The sequence below is a fragment of the Nomascus leucogenys genome, chromosome 10 (assembly GCF_006542625.1).
Source record: "Nomascus leucogenys isolate Asia chromosome 10, Asia_NLE_v1, whole genome shotgun sequence".
In the NCBI taxonomy this organism is placed as follows: Eukaryota; Metazoa; Chordata; class Mammalia; order Primates; family Hylobatidae; genus Nomascus; species Nomascus leucogenys.
In genome coordinates, this window is record NC_044390.1 from 40,437,780 (window position 1) to 40,447,532 (window position 9,753).

General features: G+C 41.9%; 1 protein-coding gene across 1 annotated transcript in view; it reads left to right on the top strand.

The window, feature by feature from the left end:
- The first annotated feature begins 4 nt into the window (after window positions 1-4).
- The window catches only part of ZNF529 (zinc finger protein 529), a 59,970-nt gene continuing 50,221 nt past the window's right edge, over window positions 5-9,753 (top strand). Inside the window, exon 1 of the mRNA XM_012499932.2 lies at window positions 5-155. The gene's annotated coding sequence lies outside the window, so the exon portion shown is untranslated. The remainder of the gene's footprint in view (window positions 156-9,753) is intronic.

A 9,753-nucleotide genomic window follows, 5' to 3' on the forward strand; every position in this document is an offset into this window, starting at 1 on the left:
AGGAGTCTCCGGGGCGGCCCGTTAGGCGCTGCGCGGTGCTCGCTGCCGGCGCTCCCCTCCGTTTGCACCCACGCCCGCCCTATTGTGGCTGGCACTACGGTTCTCCCAGGACCCCGGCTCCCTTTTCCGTTGACCTGGTGGTCGTTTTCCGTGTGGTGAGTTGAGGTGACCCGGGTCTGGATACGAGAGGAGCTCACGGCAGGGGACCCGGGTTCCTGGGACGCGGAGAGGGCTTGTGGAGGCAGAAGCCCCAGGCCTGTGTGCAAGTCACCTGCTGGGGAGGGAGACTGTGTGATGGTGTTTGTGTGTGCAGTTCTGTGGCTGCGTCTGTGTGTGGTGTGATTGTGAGTGGGCGCGCCTGTGACGGCCCCGGGGGGAGCGAGGGGTGTGCACAGCAGTGGTGTGTGTGCACAGCAGGTGCACAGCCGGGACAGCCCTGACTGTCCCCGATTGGGCCGGCGGGACTGAGTGGGGGCGGAGCCGTTTGTGTGACGGCGCTGAGCGGTGACTGTGAATGTGTCATGCTGTTATCAGTGATCCTGTGACAGCGCTGTTGTGACCCACTGGAGACTGTGATCAAAACTGGCCTGGTGCAGCTTTTGTAAAGTTTGATTTCTGCAATTCTGGGGCTCGGGAATACGTGGACAAGATCCCCGTATGGCTCGATCTGTGTCTGTGGAATACTCCGAGACCTTCTGTTCTAAAGCATGGCCCCTGTCGCTTTCATAATGCATAATACACAGTGGCATGCAGCCTCGCCAACCTCTGGGGCCAATTTTAAGTTATGTGGTTTCTTGGAGTTTGTTATACTGGGATTTCTTTCACTGCCTCAGTCATTTCACCTTATAACCACATTGCACAGTGTGCAGTCAAATGGCTATCGAAAAGGAAGTTGGATATTTGAGATCCAGAATGAAGTTTCCAACGAAAAAGCACAGCCTTGTGTTTCACATGGACAAGCCTGTGTTCTGATATGCACAGCCTTGTGTTTGATATGGAGATGTTAGAGCTAGAATTGCTCCCAAGGCAAGGTCCTGGGAAGATATGATATTGAGGCCCCAAGAATAGGATTCCTTTCTCCAAAGATTTTTTGTGTGTGTGTGAGATGGAGTTTCACTCTTGTTGCCCAGGCTGGAGTGCAGTGGCGCAATCTTGGCTCACTGCAACCTCCGCCTTCCGGGTTCAAGCAATTCTCCTGCCTCAGCCTCCCGAATAGCTGGGATTACAGGCATGCGCCACCATTCCCGGCTCATTTTTGTATTTTTAGTAGAGACTGGGTTTCACCATGTTGGTCAGACTGGTCTCGAACTCCTGACCTCAGGTGATCCACCCGCCTCGGCTTCCCAAAGTGCTGAGATTACCGTCATGAGCCACCGCGCCTAGCCAAAAGATCCCTTTTGGAAGCTCTGTGGGGGCAAGTTGAATATTGTAGATCCACAGCATTTTCATAGCTGTCTAAAGGAAATTATTGTGAATACAGAAACATTTCAGTCTCAAGCTTTGGTGAACCTGATTTTTCTTTATGAAGGGAAGAGTCAACAATATTCCAGTCTTTCTCATACTTCCATCTGGGCATGTTCAGCATGGGTTATGGAAGCTTGCCGGTGGTGAAGAATGTGTTCTTATTTAGCCTGTCTGGGATCCAAGAAAGGCTGGGTATATTGTGATTCCCTTTCTTTCCACATTTTGCTGTATTCCAAGAGAAGAGCTCTGAGAGAAGGAAAGCATTGTAGTTGCACTTTTTTTTTTTTTTTTTTTGAGACGGAGTCTTGTTCTGTCGCCCAGGCTGGAGTGCAGTGGCGCAATCTCGGCTCACTGCAAGCTCCGCCTCCCGGGTTCACGCCATTCTCCTGCCTCAGCCTCTCCGAGCAGCTGGGACTACAGGTGCCCGCCACTACGCCCGGCTAATGTTTTTTTTTTTTTGTATTTTTAGTAGAGACGGGGTTTCACCGTGGTCTCGATCTCCTGACCTCGTGATCCGCCTGCCTCGGCCTCCCAAAGTGCTGGGATTACAAGCATGAGCCACCGTGCCCGGCCTGTAGTTGCACATTTTACAGCCGAGCTAGAGGTCGTTTTGAATTTTTTCTTTGTTTTATGAAATGCATTTTTGTTTTTCAGGATGTGGAATAACTTCATTTGAAATGCTCACCAAATAGTGACTTATCTATTTACCTGGTCTCTAGTCCTTCTCTTCCCAGTTACTGATGACATTATGAAGACAGATCTTCTTTCCAGTACCTCATCAGATGCCCTTCCTAGAGTTAATTTTCATATAACACCTTGACAGTATGTTCACTTCTCCTGTGTGCTCTTTTTGTCTAAGCATTCTCATGACATATAGTCTGCCTTCACACAGTGATTTGTTACAGAGGAGACCAATTGCTTAGGTAGAATTACACATTAGATATTTTAGATTTTCTTCAGAGACATGAGTGGAAAAACAGCAAGATAGGAGATCGTTTGAATGGTTATAGTAACTTTTTTTGTTTTAGAGGACCTTAGGAGTTAGAATATTATTGCGGAGTATGTGCAGAGAAAGCTGTTAAGAAGGGCAGGAAGTTTTTCCGAGGGAATACCTTAGGAGATTTATATGGTACCAGCTAGTTCTTGCGTGAGGTTTGGCCGCATCAGGTGTTTTTTTTTTTTTTCTTTTGAGACGGAGTTTCACTTTTGTTGCCCAGGCTGGAGTGCAATGGTGCCATCTTGTCTCACTGAAACCTCCGCCTTCTAGGTTCAAGCGATTCTCCTGCCTCAGCCTCCCGAGTAGCTGGGATTACAGGCATGCGCCACCATGCCTGGCTAGTTTTGTAGTTTTAGTAGAGACGGGGTTTCTCCATGTTGATCAGGCTAGTCTTGAACTCCCCCGACCTCAGGTGATCCACCTGCCTCGGCCTCACAAAGTGCTGGGATTACAGGCGTGAGCCACCGTGCCCGGCCAGGTGTTTGTTTTTTCTTTTTTTTTTCCCACAAGTCACATAACTGTGTAGACTGTGTGAGTGTGGTATAATGGTCTCTGGGTCTAGAACAGAGGTTTGCAAATTATGGCCCTGTGGGCCAAATCCAGCCTGTAGCCTGTATTTTTGTATGGCTTGTGAACTGATTGGTTTTAACTTTTTTTTTTTTTTTTTTTTGAGATGGAGTCTGGCTCTGTCGCCCAGGCTGGAGTGCAGTGGCGTGATCTCGGCTCACTGCAAGCTCCGCCTCCCGGGTTCACGCCATTTTCCTGCCTCAGCCTCCCAAATAGCTGGGACTACAGGCGCCTGCCATGGCACCCGGCTAATTTTTTTGTATTTTTAGTAGAGACAGGGTTTCACTGTGTTAGCCAGGATGGTCTCGATCTCCTGACCTCGTGATCTGCCCGTCTTGGCCTCCCAAAGTGCTGGGATTACAGGCGTGAGCCACCGCCCCCGGCCTTAACTTTTTGTTAATAGTTGACCACAAAAAAAAAAGGAGAGTAATATTTCATGACATGTGAAAATTATATGCAATTTAAATTTGTGTTCATAAATAAAGTTTTGGATTTTGTCAATTAAAAATTTGTAGAGGTGGCCAGGCATGGTGGCTCTCACCTGTAATCCCAGCACTTTGGGAGGTCAAGGTGGGCGGATCACAAGGTCAGGAGTTCAAGACCAGCCTGACCAACATGGTAAAACACCATCTCTACTAAAAATACGAAAGTTAGCTGGGCATGGTGGCATACGCCTGTAATCCCAGCTACTCGGGAGGCTGAGGCAGGAGAATAGCTTGAACCTGGGAGGCAGAGGTTGCAGTGAGCCAAGATCGCGCCACTGCACTCCAGCCTGGGAGACAGTGAGAATCCATCTCAAAAAAAAAAAAAAAAAATGTGTAGAGTTCAGGTGCAGTGGCTCACACCTGTAATCCCAGCACTTTGGGAGGCTGAGGAGGGAGGACTGCTTGAAGCCAGGAGTTCCAGACCTTATCTCTAAAAAAAGGAAAAACAAAGGGTAAATTTTTCATCTCTCTTTTATATAAACTCCTATATAATATCCTTAATTTTGCCTTTTAGTTCACAAAGCCTAAAATATTTACTATCTAGTCCTTTACAGAAAAGTTTGCCAACCCCTATTCTATAGTATCTGAATTAAAATCTAAGGTTTTGCTAATTATTAATACTATGTGTGAGTTTGGGCAATATACTCAGTATCTTTCTGTTCTATAGTTTATTATTTATATAATAATAGTACCAATTTCAAAGGATTTTTATGAGGATTAGCAAAGTTACTATTAACAGAGTAACAAAACAGTGGCTGATAATAATAAATTATTAAGCTTAAATTTAAAACCTTATTATTATTATGTGGATATTCTAAGTCATTCCACATTCACCTATAAGGTGCAATGAAAATATGAGGTTAATTGTGATGGGCAGTGGTGCGATCATAGCTCACTACAGCCTGGAACTCCTGGGCTCAAGCAGTCCTCCCACCTCAGCCTTCCAAGTAGCTAGGAATACAGTTGTAATTAAGAATTACACTTGTGGCCAGGCGCAGTGACTCATGCCTGTAATCCCAGCACTTTGGGAGGCCAAGGCAGGCAGATCACGAGGTCAGGAGATCGAGACCATCCTGGCTAACATGGTGAAACGCCGTCTCTACTAAAAATACAAAAAAAATTAGCCAGGTGTGGTGGCGGGCATCTGTAGTCCCAGCTACTCGGGTAGGCTGAGGCAGAGCGAGACTCAGTCTCAAAAAAAAAAAAAAAAAAAAATTACACTTGTAATTAAGGAAATAGGATGAAGGTTCCAACTGAAAAAGCACAGCCCGTGTTTGATATGGAGATGTTAAGAGATGGAGATGTGGTACCCAGCTAGGTCTTGCATGAGGTTTGGCAGCATGAGGTGTCTTTTTTTTTTTTTCCAAGTTACATAATTGTGTAGACTGTGTATGGTATAATGGTCTCTGGGTCTATAGCATGGGTTTGCAAACTATGGCTCTATGGGCCAAACACTGCTTGTAGCCTATTTTTATATGGCTTGTGAACTGATTGATTTTAACTTTTTTAATAGTTGACAACAAATCAAAAGGAGAATAATATTTCATGACATGTGAAAATTATATGCAATTCAAATTTGTGTCCATTAATAAAGTTTTGAATTTGATCAATTAAAAGTTTGTGGAGTTCAAGTGCAATGGCTCACAGATATGCTCTGTCTAGAACAGGGATACTTCACCTGGAATAATTTGCCTTGGAATTATATACCTAATTATTGTATGTTTATTTTATTCATGCATATTTTTTCCTCAGCAAAAGTCTGTAATTTTGGGGGAGGGGGGAGGGACAGCATTAGGAGATATACCTAATGCTAAATGACGAGTTAATGGGTGCAGGAAATCAACATGGCACATGGATACATATGTAACAAACCTGCACATTGTGCACATGTACCCTAAAACCTAAAGTATAATAAAAAAAAATAAATTAATTAAAAAAAAAAAGTCTGTAATTTTATGAGAGTATTAAGGGTATATACAACCCAAAAATGTTTTGAACCACTGATCTATAACACCTGGAAATGAACTTTAGGAGGAGTTTGTTCAAAAACAATTTCCTGTATTATGTAAATATTAAGTCAGTCAGTTTACATCCAAGTGATGTAATACTACACAGATAATAAGAAATAGGAGGAGATACTAATATAAAAAATATAAGATGGAATATCATATAATGTTCATATTTATGAGCAAAAGTACCCAATGAATTGCTAAATTATAAATCAGTTGAACTATGATAGGCATTTATTAGCAGCTTTTCAAGGATTATATTAACTGGTCATTCAGTAAAGAAAGGCAATGATAAAACCACATTTGTTAAGCCTCCACTGTGGCCCAAACAGTATTTATTCAGTGTGAAAGGGCCACCTACCACAATTTTGCACATCTGAATGAAAATCTTAATATTGGAAATGTCTCAGTACATTGATGAAATATGGTAAAAGAATGTACAAGACTTGGTCAGGCACAGTGGCTCATGCCTGTAATCCCAGCACTTTGGGAGGCCGAGGTGGGTGGATCACCTGAGGTTAGGAGTTCGAGACTAGCCTGACCAACATGGTAAAACCCTGTCTCTACTAAAAATGGAAAAATTAGCTGGACATGGTGGCACATGCCTGTAATCCCAGCTACTTGGGAGGCTGAGGCAGGAGAATCACTTGAACTAGGGAGGCGGAGGTTGCAGTGAGACAAGATTGTGCCACTACACTCCAGCCTGGGCAACAGAGTGAGACTCCTTCTCAAAAAAAAAAAAAAAAAAAGAATGTACAAGACTTGGTAGGCTTGTTTATTTTGGTCAGTTTGGTTTTAGTGCTGCTCTATGTCATTTTGCCAGCCTGTTTGCTCACAGTTTTCTTAATAAGTAGAAGATAGCTTTCCCTCCCAGCTCTTTAGAAAAATGCTTTAGGTTTTATCATTCCTGATGATGGAATTAGTGCAGTCTAACTGAAAAAATTCAGTAACCTAAGTTGACTTATAAAATAGAAAGTTGTAAGTAGTCATAGTTTTATTATCTAGAAAATATTCACTGTTAATATTTTGGTGTACATTCTTCTTAATTTTTCCTTGTAGATATGTTAATATGTTCTTGTTTTTTCAGAAAGATTCACATGAATTAGTCATTTGAATGAGAGAAGACCTCTCTACTCTTAGTTTGAAAAAGAAATTCAAATCAGTCATGCTTTTGTTATACTTCCACGTGTGTAGGGATAAAAAGGAAGTGTCATTGATGCCCAACTGATTTGACAAACATTCTGAGTATTTACACCTTTTAGAATTATACACATATCAATTTACGCATAATTACCAGGAGAACAGGTAGGCAGCTAAGTAAGGTAGCCAGTCAGAATTATGTATGTATGTATGTATGTATGTATGTATGTATGTATGTATGTATTTGTACAGATTTAGGTAACTTTCACAAGACAGCATTAATCTTTCAAGACCATAAGTCTTAGGAGACTTCGTTATATAAATCACACTGCTGAGGATGGGTTTATGATTTCTGATAACAGAATTAGATGTTAGTAGTTACAAATAGGCATAAAAGACTGGATTGGACAAGGAGCAAGACTGATCTTTTGTTAATATTTTCAATTTGTTAACTAATTGGGTCAGATTCTCTGAGCTATAAGCCGAATGATTTCTCTCTAGCTGCTGTCCTTTTCTTTTTGAAAAAATCTGTGGGTAATGTTGTTAGTGAAGACTACATTTGCAGGCTGTGCTTTGTAAGATATTAGCTTTATAAGAAAGAGCAGGCCTCAGAAATCATGTTAAGGACAGAAGACACTTTAATACTAATAGATTATATGACATGACATAGTGTTTTCATCATCAATACAAATAGATGATATTTATTAGGTGATTTTTAGGTACTTATTATGTGCCATGGAAGTGATTTGTTGTTAGAGTTTTTTTTTCCACTTAATTCTGACAACTCTGTGAGGTACTAGGTGCTGTTGTTTTTCTAATTTTATTGATGAGGAAATCTAGGTAATGCCAATAAAATACTTGTCAAAGCACAGAATTAGTAACTTTCAGAGCTAAGATTAACATATTGAAAGTTTTAATCACATCTTTTGTTCTTATTTGCAACTGTACATAACCTCCCGACGATTTTTTTTTTTTTTTAAGAGACAGGGTCTTACTCTGTCACCCAGGCTGGGTTGCAGTGGTGCAATCATGGCACACTGTAGCCTCAAACTCCTGGGCTCAAGCTACCCTCCTACCTCAGCCTCCTGAGTAGCTGGGACTAGAGGTGCGCATGTCACTCGGCCCGGCTAATATTTTTCGCTGTTGTAGACACAGTGTCTCACTATGTTGCCTAGGCTGGTCTTGAACTCCTGGTCTCAAGTGATCCTCCAGCCTCAGCCTCCCAAAGCACTGGGATTACAGGCGAGCTACTGCACCCAGCCAAGAAGTAGTCTTAAATGAAAAGAAAACCATAGAGAATACAGAGAAGCAATGCTAATATAAGGATGCATAACCAGTCAGCTATTACTAGAGTCAAAGCTGAATCCTACCCAGGCAATTCCTTGTACTGGCTATGCAGCTCTCGTGACCTGACCAACTTTATACCCGCTTCCAAGACCCTCTAGGAACATGTGTCTTTGTCATTTTAAGTATAGATATCTACAGGAATGTGGCATGGACTTTTGCTGGGTGAACAGATTATTCCAGCCTGTTCAAATCTACCTGTTCAGGCATATAATGTAGGATCTGGATAATTTATCCAGTCTCCTGGGTCCCACTGAATAAAAATATTTCCTTCGTGTGCCTCTCCTTTTAATATCTACCTATTTGAACGTCTCATAAGTAAAATAATCTTCGACTCAATATCTGTGTCAAATTCATCCATGTTGTTCCATATAGCAGGTACCTGTTCCTTCCTTTTGCTGTGTAGTATTCCATTGTAGGATGTGGCACAGATTATTTATCTGTTCTGTTGTTGGAAATCTGAGTTGTTTCAAATTTTTCTATAGAAATACTGCTAGTATGACCATTATTGTCAAAATATGGACAAAGACATGCACATAAGTATTAATCCTCTCCCCCACCCCTGCACACAGACATTCATTTTTGCTATGGAGATAAACAGGGGTAGAATTGCTGGATTGTATGATGTATGTATGTTCAGTTTTTGTAGATACTGCTAAACAGATTTCCATTGTGGTTGTACTTATGCTGTCAGAAGCACTGCATGAGAATTTTAGTTGTAACAAGTTAAGCACAGTATTATAATCTTTATGGTAACTAAAATAATAGTGCATGACAGTATGAACTAATATGGCAAACTAGAATAATAAAATTATTTGACCAATAAAATAAAAGGTAAGAATGGTGGAATAAAAGAACAACAAAAAAAGAGGGGGACACATAGAAGTAAATGTTGATGAACTTACCTCCAACATAGTAATTAAATTAGTAATTTACATTACATTAAAGAAATTTAATGAAAGTGGACTAAACAATAAAAAGATTAAATATTGGCTGGGCACAGTTGCTCATGCCTATAATCCCAGCATTTGAGGGGTGAGATGGGAGCATTGCCTGGGCCCAGGAGTTTGAGACCAGCGGCCAGCCTGGGCAACATAGTTAGATCCCATCTCTACAAAAAATTAAAATTAGCTGGGTGTGGTGGTGCATGCCTGTAATCCCAGCTACTCAGGAGGCTGAGGCGGGAGGATCACTTGAGCCTGTGAAGTCAAGACTGCAGTGAGCTGTGACTGAGCCACCGCACTCCAGCTTGGGTGACAGAGCGAGGGACGAAAAGAACAAAATCAACCTTATGCTTTTAGTAGCTGACACACTTTTAAGTATAATGACACAGAAAAGTTGAAAGCAAGGCTTGGTGCGGGGTCTCACGTCTGTAATCCCAGCACTTTGGGAGGCCGAGGCGGGCAGATCATTTGAGGTCAGAAGTTCAAGACCAGCATGGCCAACATGGTGAAAACCCCATCTCTACTAAAAATTAAAAAAATTACCTGGGTGTGGTGACACATGCCTATAATCCCAGCTACTCTGGAGGCTGAAGCATAATAATTGCTTGAACCGGGAGGCAGAGGCTGCGGTGAGCTGAGACCAAGTCATTGCACTCCAGCCTGGGTGACAGAGCGAGACTCCATCTCAAAAAAAAAAAAAAGAAAAGAAAAGTTGAAAGCAAAAGTATGAAAGAGGTAATGCAAACACCAACAAAAGCTGATGTTTATTTATGTCAAAAAAAATAGACTTTAAGGCAAAAAAT